The 21213-nt window shown below is 48.3% G+C and overlaps 1 protein-coding gene across 3 annotated transcripts in view; it reads right to left on the bottom strand.

Annotated features, from left to right (window-relative positions):
* LOC142087553 (rho GTPase-activating protein 20-like) overlaps positions 1-10805 on the bottom strand; it is a 35042-nt gene extending 24237 nt beyond the window's left edge. The window contains exon 1 of one of the 3 annotated variants that reach the window (XM_075161874.1): positions 10709-10805. The gene's annotated coding sequence lies outside the window, so the exon portion shown is untranslated. Of the gene's footprint in view, positions 1-7051; positions 7126-10704 lie in introns of those variants that run through there. The other 2 variants (XM_075161875.1, XM_075161876.1) reach the window with 2 other exon arrangements.
* Between the last annotated feature and the right edge of the window lie 10408 nt (positions 10806-21213).

The following is a 21213-nucleotide window of genomic DNA, read 5'->3' on the forward strand; positions in this document are numbered from 1 at the left end:
CAGGGAAACACGTCTGTCACTCACGAGCTGCTGATGCTACGAAAGACTGCAGGGTATGATGGCACGGACCAGAGACCCTGATGCTTCCAGACCAAATGTGGGAGGTAGACACAGCCAAGGACCTGGTTGGCTTGGCCACCTGCAGGGCTGCCTGGATGCAGGACCACCTGCACAGTAAGATGTGACAGATCCACAGGACTTTGAATTTCTGGGTTAATCCATATGATAGAGCTGCTGCAAAGCTGCAGACCGTGGGGCTGGGTGGGTAAGCTGGCATGAATCGAGGCCATTTTCCAATGGAAACTTGCCTGGCAAGGAAGATTTAAGATCCTGTGTGGCAGGAAGAGTTCCTTCAGAGCCCTCCCTTCATATTACTGGAAGGGTCTTTCAAAGCAGCGTGTTTCGATAAAATGTTTGATTTCAATCAATCTGCATTTTCCAGGGAAAAAAGACCACACTACACGAAGGCTCCTGGGTGGTTCTGCTTTGGCCATTAGGTATGTCATCACTCAAAGAGAGATTGAAAAGCAGTCTGAAAACAAGTAGTTGTGTAGAAATAGTAGGATGAAGCTCTGCAGAGCCTCTGCCAAGAAACGGGGCTAGCTAGCATGTTTAAAACTAGCCTGGTACGTCCATACCACCCTGCAGTCCATAGTGGAAACGTTCTTCATGAGGACTGAACACACAGCAAGGAAGATCAGTCAGTTAGCCTGGCTCCACCCCATACGCTCTCTGCTGAGGCAGGGATGATAGCCACCCCCTCCCTTCTCTTTTGACGAGGGGAGAATTGTGCACTGATTTTATTAATGTTTTTCCTTGCTAGATAGAGATGGACATAATCTAAAAATTAAGATGTGACTCCAGATCTTGGACATTCACCCATCACTGTCTAATGTGTTGTGAAGGAAAAGTCCAGCTGCCCCAATGAGCTCTGAATTTAGCTTGAGCATTTCCCCTTCGGTTCCCTTCTATGTGGTTGTTTAACGAGCCCCTGCACTGACTCTGTTGCCATCGCAAGCAGGATTTAAAGAGGTTTGAAGCTGCATTTTATTATTAGGGTATCATATACTCTTTAAAAAAACCAAAAAAACCAAAACCCTAACAAGACTTATAAACGTGGACTCTGAGTCAATTCCATGCTGACATTCAGATCGGTTAGGGAGGCTTATGTTGCTAAAGGCACAGTCAGAGAGAGTAAAACATGGGCCACAATGTCCTCACAGTCACAGCAAGGCCTCATTTTGAGAGGAAGCCAGACCAAAAACCGATTTTCCCCATTTTGGTGCCTGGCCTGCTGCACATCTAGGAGCGTTACCCACAGCGGCTCCATGCTCTGTCTCTGCGCAGAGTCAGGCTCTGCAGGCAAACTTCACACCTCTGTCAGATATTCCACCTCAAGACACCAGGTGAGTCTTTTCCCGCTAGGCATAGCCAGAAGATGAAGCAGGCTACGGCGTCCAGCTCACGGTGCTCATCCGCCAGCTATGCCGCCAGGTTTCTCATCCCAGGGACAGGAATGTTTTCGGCAGCTGTAGGAGCCGCTCCACACATTGTGCTGCGACACCACCCCATTCCCAGCTCCCAGACAGCTGCCACGCAAGCATCCCTGCGGTACCCGAGGCCTTCGTGGCTGCTCTAGAGACATTTCAGGGCAGATATAAGAATAAGGGAAGAGAAGCAACCCCCAGGTGTCTAGAGGAATGCCCACCGCTGTACATGCCCACGAGCAGGTGGCCGACTGAGGAGCTCTGTCAGGACCATGACTAGCTGCCAGTGCTGCCAGAGGACTGACAAAGCCTGTTTCTGAGCCAGTGGTGGCCTTAGCAAAGTGACCTTCTGCTTTTCCCTCTATATAACTATTGTACTTCACCACAACATTTTCCAGCTGATGGGCTCTAAAACAGATTACAGTCTTCATTCAAGCAAGCCCTTCCTTACTCTTACCCCATACATCTCTACTCCATCTTCGAAGTGACTGCTTGGAAAATGGAGAAACTGAGGCTCAGAATGAAGACTCAAGTAACGTGCCCACAGCGATGCAGAAAAGCAGAGGCAGAGCTAGGCTTGGAAGCTAGGTCTTCATTCTGGGCAAGGTCTAAGCTAGGAGTCCTTTCTCCTCAAATCACAAGGTATTTTCCCCTGGAGTCATTACTGCAACTTTTTCATTGTGAAAACAAGACAGACGCAGTTCTTGATGCCGGAGCTTATCCAAAAGCACGGACCAACAACATCTGTGAGCAGACAGAATCAGAGCAGATCAAATCTCATGGAATATTATCAGGAATTCCTGATACCTAAACATTTGCCACCTGTCCAAAGAAACAGGTCCTTCTGCTACCATTGGGGCTACAAGAGGCTTTTCCACAGCACGGATGACTCGCCCCACCTAATACGGAGCAGTATTAACTGCTCATGCAGCCCAATTAACGCTACGCTAACTGCCCTATGCCTCCTGCCACCCTGAGACTGGCAGTCCATTCCGTTTTCTGGCTAATGCAACCCTGTTCCGATCCATCCAGCCTCCTTTTTCCATATTGCTTCATGTGTGTCTGTCCATTTATATTTTAATAGTTTGCACTATTTCACTTTGCATAGGGTGAAAATTCAGTGCCCAGAAGGGAGGAAAAGAAGTGCAGCTGTTTTACGAGCTCTTTGGGGTGAATTTTGCCAGCACAGGCATATGGTAAAGCATTAACATTTCCTTGCAAATGCTACGGAGAATCTTTAACTCTCCTGCCACCACTTTAACCCTTTGAATTCCTTAAGATCCATAATTAGCCTAATTAATCAGAGGAGGAAGTGTAAAATAATGCTGGGTGGCCACAGCCCAGTATTTTATTTGTGGATGCAAGTCTTCAGAGAGACAGGGCAGGGTTCAGGGTGAACTCAGAGCTAAGAAACTTGGGTGTAAATGTTTATCTGAGCCGTTTCATACAAGTTCATCTTCCCATGTTGTTTCACTAATTGCTTCCCTCTCCCTTACTGCTACGACGCGGCTCCAGCCAAACTGAAACATTTCTTAAAATATGCAGAGCCTGATGGCAGTAAATCAGTTTGCAAGGACACACTTTGAAACGTTTCCTTTTCCTTCCAAGAAATGGAGCCCTGCTGGTTTATTTTGAAGTGTCCCATATAAGGGGGACTGGGAGAAACAATTCTCAGCTGCCAAAGGCCGAGTGGGTTTTCCACTCGGAGGTGGCTGGGGATTAGTTTGACTCACACTAATCTGTTCCATGCCACTTATTTTCCCTGCTCTCATGAATAACTTGTGCCTGCAGGGCCTGCCTTCCTCAGGAGTCCAGAACAACACTGACAGCGGATGGCAATGAGGGAGGACGTCCTGCAAAGCACGGAGGGGACTGCTGCCTCACGGAGCACCAGAGGTCTTCCCGACTGAAGAGGGTCTTTCTGAAGAGCTGCTGTAATGGTCTGTGCTCTTAAATGACAGTGGGCTGGACCCCAGATCAGGACACTCGGAACTTGTCAAGGCTCGGGTCTGTGTTTCTGGCTACTGAACACAGCCTTGCCCGCCTGGCACTGCCCTCCACCGGGAGTATCCATGCCTGGGGACGAGCAGGAGGCTTTGCTCCCGTGACACAGCACTGCCCAGGTCCGAAAACAAAGTGAAACTCTCAACTGTCACTCAAACTGCAGGACAGGTACCTAAAAAGGGACCCAAAAGCTTTAAGTGGGAAGACAAGGTCACAGCTCCTGTTCATCAGCTGTGCCTCTGTAAACACGTGGGTGCCCAGCTGGAGCTCTGTGCTTCCTCACCGCGGCATCCAGTTTTCACTGAGGAATACAAGAATAAAAAAATTTCTGCCGTTTCCAAGCCTCAGCCCACTGATACTGTGTTGGTGGACAGAAGCTGTGAAAATTATGGGCAACTGCTGCTGAAAACATCCATGGGTGGTCTTTTCTCTGCAAATCTGAAGGTTCAGCAGGAGGGGGTGTGTCTACGTATTCTGGGACAACAACAAAAAAAGCACTGCAAGAAAAACACTTACTGCCGGTGAGGATGATCATTAGCTACCACCTTCAACAGGATCAGGCTCTGAACTTCTGAAGGGTACACTTGGACAAAGTCTTTTTTGCATCTATATCAATTTGAAAAACTTTGAGTAACACAACTGCAAGTCTCTTCTCTGTAGCCAGCACAGCACAGTAAATTGCTAATTGATGGAAACTGAAGAGATCAATAAATATTGATGTTGATTTAGAAATACTTCGGTACTTTGTGCTTCTGGCCTGGTGAGGAACTAACAGCTGCTAGAGGAAGCACTTCCCCCTTCTAGTACTAGCATAGGAGGCCAAAAGTGGTGGGAAAAGTAAAACCTTGTTTTGCAAAATTTGTTCACCTTTTCTTGGAGGTCCTGATGGTTTGGTTGCAATTCTGATGTCCAGGGCTGAGTAAATTTGAAATATTTGCTGACAATGGATTACACCAAACAGCTGCTGCCTGTTGGGATTTTCCTGCAATGCTCATTCCCATGGTGAAAACCCACTGAAACAGATTCCCCCTATACGTTTCGATAGAACTTTATAGCAGGACTCTTTCCTCATGCCTTTCCTTCCTTTGAACCAATGCTGAAAGCTACCCCAGGAACCTCTCATGAGGAATTCTTGCCTCTATAGCTCTTAAGAAAAACTCTACACAGTTCTACACATATATATGGTCTCTAGCATCAAGCTGTGGCGTGCTCTGATAATGAGCATGGCATCAAACAATTATGGGGTGACTACTGATAAGACTCGTGGGAAATCAGTGGGGGCACACTTTTATAAACCCCTTTAAAGCATTTAATTCAGGCTGGTACTTTGAGGTTGAAGTTTCTGTTGTAAAGTTGGATGTATATATAACATTGGAAGGGAACTTGCTGGATTTCACAGTATAAAAATTCATCACTGAGGCCAAAGTAAATTAAGAACCGTGCTCTTTCTTTAAAAATGCAAATAAATAGTTCACTGAATTGAGCTTTGGCAAAACGAAAAACTTGCAGAGCAGCCAAACCTGAGGAACAGAAGAATGTAACACATTCCTTCATGCCTTTAAAATAACCCCCTTCTCTTCCCCTCTCTTGCTTCAAAACTCCTCCTTCTGCCATATTAAAAATGAAAAACTCATCGACAGCTGGGTCTGCCCGGCTACAGAATTACTTCAGTCTTTCCGAAGCAGGGCCTCTGAGCTCAAGTTCGCTGGTCCAGCCCCTGCTAGGGCCCAGATTAACTACCAGCGCGTTCAGGTCCACTGAGCAGACGGCGCGTCTCCACCTGAACGCTGTGGTAGGAATCCTCACCTCTCCCTCACCCAGTGCAAGCGGCCAAGTTGCCAGTGGTCCACCAACGCATCCCTGACAGAGACTGACCAGACACTCACCACCTTTATACCTGCCTTGGCTTTCTCTTAGGGACAGATGCAGGCTTGTTTCCGAGCCAGCTTCCCCCAGCCCTAACGTAAACATGTGCATGAATTGTGCTCCCCAAGAAAGGTCCCAAGTGCTTACAAATTATCTTGCTGCAAGCAGAGGGTCAGTGGGTGACGCCATCCTCCCCACCCAGGAACTGCCAGCAGCCTTTGGTGCCTGTGAGTTTAAGTACTTAGTGCATGTTGCAGGTCTGGTGTTTCTCATCTATTTACAATGACTAAATCATTTTATTTGCAGCTTGGCCATGGAAAAGACCTTGAAAAGAGGCAGCTCTGTGCATCTGGATTTCATTAGAGCTGAACATTAATCCCTTTATGCCTTATAAGCATCCTGTTAGCATTATACAGACTTGGGGTTGTTAAACGGCATTTTCAGAGCTGGCTGGCTGAAAAAAGGGTTAATCAGCAGCAACTCTGCTAGCACACACACCGTGAAAGGCACTTTCCTCTTTCTGTTGCTTGCTCATCGGCCAGTCAGCATCAGGACGGGTAACACACTTATTAGTAACATTCACTGTCCAACTCCTCCTCAAAACTCATGATAGGTTTGTGCTGAATTGTAGGATTTAATCCCACAGAATTCTGCAGTTGATGGAAATGAAAAATAGGCATCTCAGACTCAAATGAGGATCCAAACATCATGAATTTCAGCGTGGAGCTGCAAGTCTAACGTTACATGAGCTGGGCAAATAAAAGTAGACTTTGGCTTGAACAATTGCACTTTCTTGCCAGTTTTTGGAGTTGCAGGAAGACGTTAAGGGTTGAACAGTGACAGAGGCCGGGAGAGACATCGCTGAGCAGCTGGGCAAAGGTCAAGAATGGAAAGGCAGGCGGGAGCAGCATTATGTCAGCTGAGCCCATGTGAAAAAGAAGGTGTGAAGAAGGGGCCTGAAAACACAGCCTGAAGGGATGCCGGTGGACAGAGAAAGGGAAGGAGAGAAGCTAATCATGGAGGATGACGAGCTTAGAGATCAAATAACCCGGAGGCCAGAGGATAGTTTGCCAAGTGAGGCCAACAAAATATGCACATTCTTACAGTAAAAAGCTCTTGCTATGAACCAATGCAAGTCAAGTTGTGTGGCCTTAAAGAATGTGTCCCAGTTCTTTGATGGCACGAGTGGTGGAAAAAGATAAGCAGTGGAATCAAACTATTCACATTAAGTTCCTTACATTAGGCTGTCATAATTATTCCGTAGGAGCAACTGCTGCAAGCTACTGCAGAAACTCATAGATGAGCCAAGGAGAACAAACGATTAAGGCAGAAAATGTCTTGTTCCACTGAAGTCAATGATAAAATGCCAGTGCTTTGCAGAGGCTAGGATTTATCAGAGTGGATACAGCATCTCCAATGACTCAGACAGAGGCTAGATAGCATAATGACTGGGGCTGAACAGTAGCCTCTTCGTTTGCTCTCCCTACGCAAGCACATGTGCACATACACATGCGCACACACATCCACAAAGCTTTTTGGCTGATAGACTTCCCAATAAACACGGTGGGCAACTTCAAAACCAAATCAAAACACGCCTTTCAATAGGAATTATGAAAAATAAGTGTTAAATCACAAAAACATCCTGTTTTGCTTCAGTTTCTCTCTCACATGCCACAAGCTGGACTCCACCCTACCTGTTTTCAGAGGGGCTAACTATGGGCGCCAGGTTTTGGAAACTTTCACGTCCTTATCTGTCCTGCCATTTGCTCTCCGGGGAACATGAGGAGGGCAGCACTGTGGAGACAAGAAAAAAAAGGTTGATCCCCTGCGCCTGTGCGCACCCATCCCTGTGCCAGTCCTCTTCCCATAGCCCTAAGATCCCTCAGGAGAAAGTGCTGAGAAGTGGAAGATGAACAGAAGTGGGTTTTACTGGTTTTTGTTGTTCGTTTTTTAAATTCCAGTGACTGCCACATCCCAGCCTCTGGCTGAAATGGAGAAGGTGGTGTTAAGCAGACTTGCTATTCGCTCTACTAGGCGACAGTACTCATACTGATGACACTTCCACAGACACGTCGAACAGAATATCCTGAGGAGATGCCAGGTCCCTAACCAGAAGCACACGGAGAGGTGGGGAGCCGGCAAGGCAGATTTCCTGTTTTAGCTGAGAAACCAGCCACGCCGATCAGGTGTGTACCATACTTTAGCACTACTAAAGGTACTAGGTGACCTCTGCACATCAGCTTCCAGCCAGAGGATATGGGTTATCTTCCGAGCAGCACTGCCAAACAGCCGATGGGCTGCGGGTGCTCCGGAGGCCCCTGGGGGTGTTCGTTTGAGACGGTGCAGTCCAGTGTGGGTGTGATCGTGCACAGCTGTAAGTGGGACACAGGTGAGTAACAGTGTGAGTGGCTGAGTGCTGCTGTAGGTGTTTTCGGAGATGCGTGTGTTTGGATCTGCCGGGGTGCTACTTGCTGTGACGGTGGCATTGGCAAGGGTGGAGGAGTGAGTAATATGTGGATGAAGGTGAACAGAGCAAATACAGGAGTCTGGGGGTGTTTGTGAGGGTGCTGAGGGTGAAACAGCAGAGAGGTGGTGAACCTGTGGCAGGCAGGAAGGTGGAGCACAGTGTGCTGGTGTAATGCTGTCCACGAGGGACTAGCAAAGGATCCACAAGAAGGATCTCTGCATCAGAGCGGCAAATCAGAATCTTCCATATTACAAGCAGGAGGGGATCTGGGATCCCTCATGGCTAGTCTTGAAGAATGAACATCCACGACATCTTCCAGCTAATTAAGAGAAACCATATCAATGGTACGTTCCTCAACATCTCCCATACCTATGAAGTAAAACCAGTCTGACTACACAGATGCTTGAGTCACATCCCCTGGTTACAGTCTAAAGGAGTTCTAGTCCCCGGAGCTAGTTCCTCTGCAAAACCAAGGCCACACACTTCTCATTTCTGGGGCCAGCCTAGCTGAATTATAATGAACAAAGGTGAAGCACCAAGAAGCATAAACGGTCCCTTCTGCAAATGCCAAGCTCACCTACACCAGAGCTGCATTAAGCGATCTACATGTGGGTTCAGCCAAAACCTCAAGTGCAGCAGCACTTAAAGACAGGTCAAGAGAAAGGAATTGTGTCCAGTGCTGTTGATGGAAAGACCTTCACTAAGCACCACTGAGAGTCTGCAGGGGAGGCAGAGACTATCGTTATGTCTCCATGGCTAGAGAAGCCTATCCAAAATCAGGTTATGCACCCATCCAAAGCGTGGTATTGTGTTTGATAGGGATTCCCTGAAGCAGTTGACTCTTAGAAAATGCAAATCTTTTTAAACCAATAAACTTTAATATTTGTTTTCCTCTTGAAAGGAATCTATGTTAATTTTTAAAATATCACTAGAGGGCGTTAAATAAATAGGCTTTCCAATCAAGCTAACTGACTGAACAGGCAGTGAGATCTCTGAGAAAACTGTTTAGTCGCAAACCTTGGGGGGAAGGTTTAAAAGGCCTGTGCATATCAAAACAGCCTTCTGACCACTTTCTCTCTGGCTCACAAACTAAATGCTTTACTTCTCTTTAGGTGTGCCCTGGAGAGCACCAGCCCAGGGGCCCAGGAAATATACCCAGGAACTTCCTGCAGCTGGGCATGAGCTGTGCCAGGTCTCAGCAAGTTGCTGGGCAGCTGTCCCATGACCAGGAACACTGCCATTTACACATATCCCATCATGTACCAGTGGCTTAATAAGCTAATTAATCTAGCATGACTTTAAGCTAAAAGTCATGCTAGACAAAGTGACGATCAGGTCCTTGAAGAAATCACTGGGAAGGCTGAGGTGCAGTGCCTGGTGGTGCTCTATGCATCCCAGGGAATACAATGCATGTAGGAGCTCCATGCTCCTGCAGAAGCAGGTGTCCACGGCCCTACTGCTCTGGCTGTGCAAGCTAGCAACCAGCTGTGATGCTGAGGCAAAGAACGTGCTGCTAAAGGCCCTCATTTTCCACCTCTGCAGGTAATGCAGAGTTGGCACACCCCAGCAACACTTTGTCTGGGTTGCACAAAGGCATCAGCAGACAGAGGTCTAGTTAGGAACAAGAACGTTAAGGGATATTCTAAATGTAGAAGAAGATGGGAAGGTAAAGGGAAGAACAGACATCTCTGTCTTAGGAAGGGCCTGTACATAAAAACTGCAAGCGTCTCTAAATACCTGGCAGCAAAAGCTGCAATAATGCATCACTCTGGATCACAAAGATCTATCTGGTTGTGGGCACCCTCCGGCCCCTGGCAAGCACTACAAGTATTACAAATAGTTGCAGATTTTTAATTTTTTTTTTTAACAGAACTTGCTATTTATTCTAGTGGAAACTCCCTGCAAAGAAAATAGTTCCACTCAGCTACTGTTTGTTTTGGATTATTTGCTTGAGAATTTCAAACTGGCATTTTGAAGTATGTTTACAGTTTTCCCTCTTGTTTTCCATTATTTCAGGCTAACCCCATGCTAATATGATATTCTATTGTTTGTTCTGTTGCATTTTAAAAAATCACCAAGGGCAGCTGCCATTCAGTCCAGACTGAGCCTCTCTTCCCCACCAGCATGCTCCCTGCTCTGCTGGAGCGAGCACCACATGCTTCCCTCACTCCAGAGGAGACTGCGGTTTCTCCTGGAGAGTCTAAAAATACGAGGCAGTAACAAAAGGACTGCTTTGCCTGTCATTGTGTCCTGACATGAACGCAAAGTAACATGCACTTGACAGGTCTCCTGGAATAACACTGGGACGCAAAAGCGCTGCAATTCTGCCACCACTCTGGAAAAGCGACTCTGTGAATACGTCTCAAGCAAAAAAGCTCTCAGAACCCCGAGCTGCAGAGATTTTCAGGATTTTTCCTTTCCGACCCAGTCCAAAGCCAAGCGGGTCCCCAGCTGCGCACACGCGTGCAGACACACACCACGGATCCCCCACCTGCCCTTGCCTCCCTTCGCTTTTGCAGCCGGGCCGAGGAACCGGAGACCTTCGCCTCCTCCCCGGGCTGGCAGCGCTTCCTCCCCAGCGCCTCCCGACCCGGCTCCGCAGACCCTCCAGCTTCACAGATGAGCGACCCTGCCACCGACACGCAGCCACCTCCGCGGGAGCGTGCGGGAGACCCCCGCGACATGCAGGCAGCTCTGGGGAAGGGTACGAAGAGAGACACCCCCTCCCCGCAGCGCAGCCCCCGGGGAGCCGGCAGCAGACGCCCCCTCCCCGCAGCGCAGCCCCCGGGGAGCCGGCAGCAGACGCCCCCTCCCCGCAGCGCAGCCCCCGGGGAGCCGGCAGCAGACGCCCCCTCCCCGCAGCGCAGCCCCCGGCGGTACCTGCCTGGCCCGGCGCGGAGCCCGGGGCGCGGCCGCGCTGTCATGCCCGCGGCCGAGGCGCGGCGCGGCTCATGGCTGGCGGCGGCGGCGGCCGATGAGTGGGCTCGCGCGGCGCGGGGCGCGGGGCCGGCGGCCCGGCCGGCCGGGCGGGGCGGGGCGCTGCCAGCGGGACGGCTCCGCCCCGCGCGGGGCCCGCCGGCCATTGGCTGGGCGCGGGCGCGGGCCCGGGCGGGCCCGGGCGGGGCCGGGCGGCGGCGCCCCCTGCCGGCGCGGGCGGCAGGCAGGGGCGCGGAGCGCCCCGTCGGGCGGGCAGAGGCCGCGCCCCGGTGCCGCTCGGGCGGAGCTGGTGCGGGCGGGAGGCCGCGGTGAGGCCCGCTCGGCGCCCGCCCGTCCCTCCGGGGCCCGAGTGCCCCGGGGAACAGCCCGATCTGCAGGAGGCAGCCCTCGGCGGGGCTCACTCCCGAGAGACTCGGCGTGGGAAGGCAACGGGGGAGATGCCCCCGGCGCCCAGGGCGGAGGCAGCGGCACGTTCCAGGCTCGTCCCGCCTGGGATGAACGCGCCGCTCTGCATGCTCCCCTGGGAGTCCTCAAAGCGCTGGGGGGAAAAAGGACTCGTGCTGGGGGACAGGGGCAGGACCCGCCCGTTGAAAACCGGCGTTTCTGAGCAGGGTTTAGGCACGGGTTGGTGCAGGCTGGGAAACTACAGAGCAAAGCAAAGCGAGCCGGGCATGGAAGGGGGCTCAGCAGATTTGTTCACTACCCCCAGTGGTGCAGAACCCCGCTTTCCATGGTGGGCGTTGCGCAGGAGCAGCGTCGGGGACTAAGTATGGACAAAGAGCTACCCAGAAAATCATGCTAAAAGATAGCTTTTCTGGGCAAATTCAGTGGAAGAGCCAAGAACTGACAAGACCCGAGACAGTCATGCTCTTGTTCTGGAAAGCAGTTGTTCCTGCAAGTCAGGGCACCTAAGCAAGAGGGCATGAAAGTAACTTTACAAGGTACCATACACAGTTCCCGCACCGCTTCCTTTCTTCACCCTCACCTCCAGCTATGAGCAATGTACGTGCCCACCCAGTTTTCCAGCTTCTCCTAAAAGCAATCAGCTTCCCACTTCGCCTATGGCTATCTGTGTCATTCCTTACATCCATTTCCATAGAGAGCTCCAAAAAATCTTGTCCAGTTTAGCAGTCCATGCATTCCTTTGGGAGGAAGATTCTGGTTACAGCTGAGTGGTACACGTCATTTGGGACCATCAATTGTAGTCATTTCCTCTACATGTCGTGATCTCTTCCTGATCCTCACTCTTCCTCCTTCCAGCTTTCTCACCTCCTTCGTTTCAAACTTACCCCTTTTTCTGCATCTTTCCTCCAACTAGACTGCAGCTGTTTAGGGGAGAGGCCACAACCTACTCAGAATTCTGACTACAATCTGTTGCAATACAAACACAAAAATAATGGTGAGAAATTTTCTAATGTAACTATTTTTTTCCCCAGTGGAAAGAGCTGAACGGTTCATATTTGGGGGAAACCTGTTTGCTCTGGCAAGTCTTCTGATGGAACTCAGGCAAAAGCCCACTGCAGGAGGGCGTTGGCATGGACTGGTTTGCTGCCAACACAGCTCAGCTCAACTTCTCAGCTCAAAACCTTGTTTTTCGAGTGCCTATGAGTACAGGCCAGGTCAGTTATCTGGGGCTGGTCAGATGCTGGAGGCCTTGCGAGTGGGGCTCCTACTTTTGAGGGAGGCATCTGGTGTCTGGCGTCTGGGTTGGAAGACTAAGGGTCTGTGACGATAATGTCTCCAGGAGGGGCTTGTCTCTGTGCTGGGAGTCCTGATGGCTTACAGAAATGGACATAAATACTGCCAGATTAACCAGGCGCTGCTGCTATTCAGCGTCCTTGCGTTCTCGGCCATGTAGAAATTCCATACATTAATTCCATAATTCTACCATGATTGCTGGACAGAAATTACTACAGAAAGCAATTAAAGCGTGCACTGACAAGGTACATTCCTCTCTGAAATTATTCCTACAACTCTCCCTGTATTGACAAAACCCATGATTGCAGCACATTTCATGGGATCACAAATAACCTGCTGTGGCAGTCACCCAACTTTCCACTCCTCTGTGCCTTTCATGGAGAACTTGGTACCCATTTTCCCTCCCTGCTATATGAAGAAGACGCATGTGCCATGTTCACAACACTGTGATAGAGCTGAAGGAAAAGAAACACAGTAGGTCCTAAAGGGAGTATTAGTGGAAGAGAAAAGATGTTTAGTAATGCAGATTCTTGTTTTGGAAAGATTTCCAGATCAGCCCATTGCTTTTTCCTTTCTAATTAGTATGAGATGAATATTTGTGGGAAGCCATTTATCACCAGTTTTGCTAGATCTTTCAGCGCTTTTTGTGTGCCCCAACAAAGCCTGTATTGTTCCCTTTTGTATCCCTCTTCTCTTATTAAATATCTGCTTTGAACATTTTGTCACTTATTTACTAGGAGTTTTCTACCTTAATCTCTCCTTTTTTTTTTAATTTTAAGCAACTCTTCCTGCATCATGGAAGGTAGCAGACAGATGACCTTGCAAGGGGAACTTGCGGTGCACCCACAATGCAGGTCAAGTACATGGGCTCCTCCTGTATCATCCCCCTTTAATGCTGGGCCCTAGGAGGAGAGTCGCTATCTCATTTTGGGAAAGGCTTGCTTACCATCCTTACTATATTTGTTTGACCTCCTCCTTGATTTTTCTGCAAGGAAACCAGTTAATGGCAATTGTGCTAATAGATTTTATCATGAAGTTATTTGTTAGTGTTACTAATAATGTACCGAGCTGAAATTTTTTGAAAGAGCCCCCCAAGTAGGGGCTTGAGTCCCACTGAAAGTTAAGAGTAACTGGGCAGCTAAAGCCAGTAGGCACTCGGTTAAGTTCTGACTCCAAGATTTGTAAAGCTCCTGTCATGGGAATGTTTTGCCATCATAAACAGAGTTGAGAGGTATGTAAATGCCCTCAGAGACTAGTCCAAACTCCTTGCTGTACTCCATTACCAGCGCTGCTTAAAGTGGGATCTGCCTGGGTGGCTGTCTCACAGGCTGAAGTATCTGAGACCATTCATCATTGAGAGACAGGAAAAGCAATAGGGGCCAAGTGTATTCCCTCCCTGACACCCCTCCCTTTTTTTTTTTTTTTTGTTTTGTAGGAAGTTTCCTTTAGAAAGTTTTCTATCTGCACGGCAGGGAAATTTTGTCTCTGTGGGGAAGTCTGTTTGTGTTGAGAAAGAAGCCACTTGAGAGACTATTCCAAGGTAAACACGTACCAAGGGCGGATACTTTCACAGTTCCGTCACTTTGAGAAATATCTGTGCTATAAAATCCTCTCTGGAGATGTGCTGAAAAGAATACATTACATGGGGAGAATGTACTTTAATCTATGCTAAGATATTTTGCTCTCTTTCACATTATAGGTTCAGTCCTGCAAACAAGTACCTAAAGCGTTGACTGAAGTGTTTAAAAAAGAGTGCACCACATCTCAGTCACACAGACTGTCTGGGAAAATCAAGTGATTTTTAAAAGCTATAAAGAAATATGAGGAATGCTTTATTTGCCAGCTGGTACACTGTGGTCTGATCTTTATTTTCTCTACGCATACAAGATTTGAAAAGTTGCAATTTTTCAGTAATGACATCTCCTCTGTCTCTAAACAACCCTTACAAATATTTTTGAGCATAAGATACCCAAAAGATGCTTTTGGAAAATGAAATAATAGACACCCCCACTTCCCCAAGATGTGTATGTGGTTTGTCTTTAAAAAGACAAAATAAAGCTGCCAGCCTCCCCCCAGCATACATTCATGGGGTATTACAAACCACGCAGCTCTCATCTCCTAGGAAATACCTCAGGAGGCATTTCCTGTAAGCGAAAAGCTACAAATGGGCCAGACAAGTTTAAGATTGCAGACAATACTAGTGCTTATTAGTGCTTTTCATTCGTATTTTTCCGTGTCTGGTGAGGTGGATCTGCAACCCTGATATGGCTCTGCCCACTGTCTTGTTGTAGCAACTATACTATAAGTAAAATGGCACAGCCTTTTCCAAAGGAGTGCCCCAGGTAAAATTTCTTGACCTTTTCTTCCCAAAGTGCTAGTACCTCTTTCCTAATCTAGTGAGCAGAAAAAGTTTCCTTTGCAGTTGCAAGTTCCTGTGAATTCTGAGTTTAATAACACTCATTATATTAATTAAAATGCTTTAGAGCCTCTAAGCTTATTACACTCCCGTTGGTAGCTTGATGGAATTCAGCTATGTTTCTTTATCTCCGTTGCAAGGGCATAGGGTTTCAGAATATTGGTGTTCTATACATCAGCAAAATGCGTCAACAACCAAGACAACATTTCTCCTAAATTTTTAAGCAAACTTAGACAGAGGATCCTCTTCCCTTTGCTTTGCCTCCTGCCCAAGAAACACCCACGAATGATCATTTTCTGAAGAACAGTTAATCTTCATAAGAAAGCGCTCAGAAGTAGCCTGCTGTTTTCTCAAACTAGTTTGTTTTATGGTATCACAGCAGCCATGTAGAGGATCAGATATGGAGAAAGGAAATAGTTGTATCATGCTAAGGTACAAATGCTGAGGCACTCTCTCCAAGCAGCAGAAATAGTGATATGGAATTTAGGAAGGTCATCTCTGCTTGGGTTGTCTTTGCTTGTGACTTTGTTGCTCCACTCCATCATCTGCGTATCTTTTTGAATCACTCTGCAATGTTGGTTTTTTTTTTCCTTTTTGAAATGTGAATACACATCAAGCATTTTTTGAAGATACAACTGCTCCAAGCCAGCCAAATTGGCTGCAAGCCTGGATATTGTAGGGAGGAATTCAGTCTTGGAAATCTGACAGCATCGATGGTCTTTAGGTCCCTGGTGTCTTTCAAAGGGGCGCTGAATGTCAGCGCTCGACAGAAACAGCCCTTTCTAGCAGGGAAGCCCATTTGCGAAAAGATCAAAAGCAACTTGTTCCAACCATGGCCCTTACAGTAAGTTTTTAAAGAGCCCTTAAAAAAAAGAACCCAACATCCCCCCCCAAAAAAAAACCCAGCAGTTGGGAATTTCTTTTCAAAAGGACATTCAAAATAAATTCCTTGGCAACTGTTATTCCAAACCATTGTGCTTTGGAAAGATGCAAACTGCACATTATCACATGGGAGGCATCTCAGATGGACCCAATTCCACACCTCTGGCCCCATCTACATTAGAAAAGAATCAGCCAAGGGATTCCACTCCAATGGAGTTGTTTCCTTTGTTGGTTATGGTTTTGTTTCAAAACATAGTGTAGTCCAGTCCTCACCCTCCTGTGCAGGCAGGGAAGAGCTTGGAATACTCCCCTTGTTTATGGAACATGGCTGAAAACTTTGCTCTGCTGCTGTCAGATCTCCTTGACCCTGTTGCATGAGCAGATGAGGTCTCTGTCTGACATGAGCAACTCAAGCAGAGACAGGCCAGTGCTGTAAATTTCTCAACAGATAGGAATATTTTGTTTTAATTTTTTTGCAGTTGTTATTTGATAGTGCAGCGAAACTATTTGAAAGAGTCTGCCAACACACGGGATCAACAAGTAAGTTCACTGTGCTCCTGGGTTTGCTTTCCATACTACAGTGCTGCAGAAATACAACATGACTTATGATTGCATTTGCCATGCTGCTGACATTGCTACCTACATTTGTAATGCACTGATGTCTAGTGGTCCTAATTAGGTATTTGTTGAACAAATGCAGGGATCAGCTAAGAAAGTTTTCCATGTCTAGCACTGCACTGTCAGTGAGCTGAAACCCAGGGAAGTTCCTCCTTCCCTTCAAGCATTAATTCATAGACTATGGCTGAGAGCAGGAAAGTGGGTTAGCCGGGGGCACGGATCAGATCTGTACAAAAGTCTATGCTCCCGTGCCGTGAATTTTGATGATAACCTTTGACGCGTGAAGGCTAGCCCATCACATCCTCCCTACACAATGTCATTTAACATGGTTGCCCAGGCTGGATCTTGTTCTCAAGCCAAAGGTTGAGCTGGCCCCTGCTGTAGAAAGAATACATCCTATAGGCATTGTGTACTCCTCTCCCTGATTTACATCGTGTTTCCTTTAGCAGGGCTTGCTGGCATCCTGTTTGCCTGGTTCCTTTGTCTGCTGTAGCTTCGTTCAGTGCTGAAAATACCATGAGGATGTCTGTACAATGATTTGGCATGTCTAAAGAGCATGAAGGCTACTAAAAGGAATATGTTTCCAAATGGCAGATACTCCTTTTTCTTTCCTTCCTCAGGGCAAAAAGTCATTTTTATAAGAGCCCTTCTTGCCACAGTCCTCTTAACCACCACTTCAGGTATGCGTTTCCCATGCAGTTTCCAGTCATTGCCCTTTCTTACCCTCAGCCTGATGAGCCTTACCTCTCATGACTGACTTGCTGCTTTGTGAAAGGTTTTTTTTCCCAATTAGCAACAGGTTCCTTCACTGCTTGGCTAGTATTCATTAGAGTGGGGTGTCACATAGTTTTGCTGCTAGGCCAGGAGAAAAATGTGTGTACAGCATATGTAATGTTCTCCCACAGGTAACCAACCCCTACCCCTTCCTAATGTGAACACAGTCCGACAATATAAAGATCTTTAAAAACCACCTCTAACTTGGAGTTGTGCTCCTGTTTGCAATACAAACGCGCAGTGTGTCTTGCCATGCTGTTAATCAAGCAAACAGGATTAGAAAACACCTCACTTGTGCTATTTGGCCAAGGTGTTGTTGCTTTTGGAATCTCATCTTTTGCATTTCCATGCACACTAGACTAGCCAGTTCCAGTGCGGTTAAACCTTCATTTAGCTGCAAGAGTAGCTGGAAATACCCATGCAAAAATCCACAACCCGCTGAAATCAGTGGGATAACTCATCAGTTGCTCCCTGTTTCAATGAAACATTAATCACATGAGTAAACCCAGTGAGATTTGGGCCATGATTTTAAGCAATGTGATTAATTAGGTTTTGCCTTGCTTCTGTTTCATACTTAGAGTCCTGCAGGCTCAGAGGAGAAAGCCACAGATTAGAAAAGCTGTATTTTCCAAACAGCTTTGCACTGTTGAGGAAGAGACCAGAAAGAGAAAGAACTGGAGAACAGGTCTTTAGATCTTTAATAGTGATGGCATGAGGAAGGCTCTCTTCCCATGCCTGTTCTTGTTATTGCCTGTCTGGAAATAGCTTGGCACAAAGCTGGTTTGAAAGGGCAGGAATATGTCTATTTACATTGTGACTGCTTTATCTCAGGTAGAATAAAAGATGAAAACTCAGGGCTTGATTCCCAACTGAAATGAGCATCTCTCCAGCAGTCTGTTCTCACACACTCTTCCTTGTTGAGCGCAGCTGAAATGCAGGAGTTCCCTAGATGCTGGGAGACTTGTGACTTTCTTTGATTCCTGAATAAAGGACAGGTCTTCTGAGGATTCTGCTTTGTGAAGGTGGTGTGGAAGTCTTCTTCATGCAAACTATCCCAGCAGAGACCCTGAAGCAGCAACGACTTGGCCAATAAGACTGGGGAGAATAAGGTTTGTTAAGGTCCATTACAAAACTCTAGGAGATGCCCAAAGCACACGCCGGGGGAATTTTCAAGCACTGGTAATAATTTCACTTCAGGTTCCACCCTCCTCCTGTCTCAGTGTAATGTAACATATATCGCAGCCAGAGATTTAGTGGCCTTGGATTAAATCCTGTTTCCAGACCTGGTCTGAGCACTGCCTTTCATCTCTCCTTGCTGGAGGCCAGTTGAAAAAAGTACTGCCTCAATATTTTTACAGAGGGGAAGATTGCACACTGGGGGTTTGGGTTTGTTTCTTTTCACTTTCCTTGAACTTAAAAATACCTACTGGGATTGCATTCCCAGTTTCGAAACAAAACAACCTCTCTTAAGAGAGACCAAGCATGGGAAATGTGAGGTCAAATACTCAATGGAAGTGTCCTAAGCAAACTTATGATGACAGTGGATGTTGTTGTGCAACTTTACCTCGGTGGTGGCTGATATCTGCCATATAACACACTGAAATGCATGTCACTGAGAGAAAATACGCTGAATGTTCGAAGCTAAGGGAGCCTTTTCAACACTCACTATATGCCAGAGCTTTTGAAAAATAGTTTAAATGGGTGATTAAAGCTATAGTTTAGAAAGGAGTTGCTATGGTTGTTAGACTATGCTGGTACGTTCTATCTACTTAAAGGTGGTTTGTTTAATTTGGTGGATACGGTGACACGCTGTCAGTGCCCAAGAGAGGCTGGAGTCAGAGGTGTGCGCTGCTTGGTCTGGACATTCAGGGAGCTGCTGCAAACCTACACGTGCTAAAAAGGGTCTCTGAATTGAGCCGCCTGTGAATTGCTCCCTGACACCTTCCCAGGCTGCTCTCACTCCCTGGCGAGGGTGGTTAACCCACCTCCAGTCGCCTTGGGTAGGAGCACGCTGCCAGGGCGCTAACCGGCCATAATGGTCCCCAGCAGCCCTGCCGGGGCCTCCACCACTGCCTCCCCCTGCCCACGGGCCCAGGGCCCCCACCTCAGCCCAGCCCAGGGCCTGCAGCCCGGGCCCCAGCTGCTGCAGGAGTGCTGGGCTCCAGCTCGGCTGTGCCTGTGCCCGGCCGGGGACCCTGCCAGGCCTGATGCCAGCCCCAGCCTGTGGCCGACTCCTGGCCCAGCCTCAGACCTGCCTGGAGGTCCCTGGGCTGCACCTGGCCCCGGCCACCATCCCTGGGCCTGAGCGCGGCCCAACCTGTGGAGGCAGGAGCCTGCTTCCTCACTGCCCACTTGCCCGTGGCCGGGGCTCTCGGCTGGGCCCGGCTGCCCTCCCGGCCTGCTGGGGCAGCGGGACGGCCTGGCTGGCGAGGCCCTGCCCGCCGGGCACGGTGCCGCTCGGCTCCCGGCCCAGCACCTGGTGCTCTTGAAACCTCCAGGGTCTAAAGCCTCCAGGGCCAAGCTGCCCTGGCTCCGCTGTGCCCCCCACCCGGGGGGAGAGGCATGGTGGTGCCCACGGGCTCCTCTTCCCACAGGAGCTGGTGAGACCCAGATTCGTTTGCACTGCCTCAGCGCACATTGGCACACAGAGAGAGCAGTGCCAGCGGCAGGGACGGTCTGGTTGCTCTGCGCCCTTCGAGGGACGCGGGCACGTGGAAGTCTCGAGCCCCGCGTGCTGGCCGCAGTGCCCCAAGCACTGTCTGTGAGCACCGCAGTGGCTGTGAAGCCACCTACAATTTTATCCTGTGGTCCAAACATGTCACAGACCTGCTCCCCCATCATTAACGGACGTTCAGGCTCCTCCCCATGCCCCTATCAGTTCATGGTGACTGGTTCTTAGTGACTGGCCATTTATGGGAAAATATGTGCTTTTGAGAGTAAGAGCTTTTGCCATGGCAGCGCTCTGGCCACGCAGACAGGGCTGTTCTTCTTGCCAGCTTCCAGCCTTGGCCCTGCATACACGATTCAGCCTTTGGAAAAGAAGAGGCGATTGGTGCATCCTGTGTGTGTTTGGAGAGGAATGCACAGCAGCTTGTGAAAATGATTTGTTGCACATGTTGAGCACCGAGAATGTCAGGCAGGCAGAGCACTGAGGGCTCCCTGTGGGATCAACCTGTGCTTTCCTAGCAGTCATTGCTGGGAGCAGTTCTGAGCAACCACCATCAAATAGTCATGGCTGTGAGGAGCACAATGTTCAGAAAAAAACTAGGATTTCCATTCTTTTCCTTCCACTCTTTGTCAGCTTCTAGGATCAGATTCTTCTGAGGCTTTGATTACCTTCCTTCCAGCTCCTCTCTTTGCTGTTTTCACACTGCTGCAGTTTCAGTTCCATATTTTGTCACCTGTAGGGCAGAACTGCCTCAGTATTACGCTATCTAAGGAGAGGGCACAGAGAAGGCAGTCAGGCTGTTCTCAGAGATGCAGAGTGGTAGGATGCCAGGCAACAGATTCGAGCTGCCAAACATGAAACTCTGATTAAAGATATAAAGAATATTTTTTTTTCACCATGAGGGTAAGTCAAACACAGACAAGGTTACCCAAAGAGTTTGCGGAGTCTCCATCCTTGGAGAAATTCAAAGCTTGACTGAACCAGCAACCTGGTCTAGCTGCATCTGCTTTGAGGGGCAGACTGGACTAGATGACCTCCAGAGGTCCCTAACAACCTAAGTTATTCCATGGTTCTGTGACAGTGTGCCAATATTTCACACTGAATCTACAGGATCAACTCCTAGTGTTCATCCAGAGATTTAGCTTCCGTTGAGTACTGCATTTTATGAGCCTCGCCTTTTGTCCTATTTCTCTCATTAGTACTAGATGTCAGTTTGGGCTTCTGTAGGATTGTTTACTCTTAAGTGTGCTGTTGCAGCATACATACACAGCCTTTATCATAACAGGACAGCCCTACCATCTCTCTCCATTGCACCTCTCTCCGTTGCCTCTCTTATATCTTCCTTCCAGCAACGATCACATGTCTGCTCACAATTCCCTTCACCTGTTTCTGCTCT

Source organism: Calonectris borealis, chromosome 13, assembly GCF_964195595.1.
Source record: "Calonectris borealis chromosome 13, bCalBor7.hap1.2, whole genome shotgun sequence".
Lineage (NCBI taxonomy): Eukaryota > Metazoa > Chordata > Aves > Procellariiformes > Procellariidae > Calonectris > Calonectris borealis.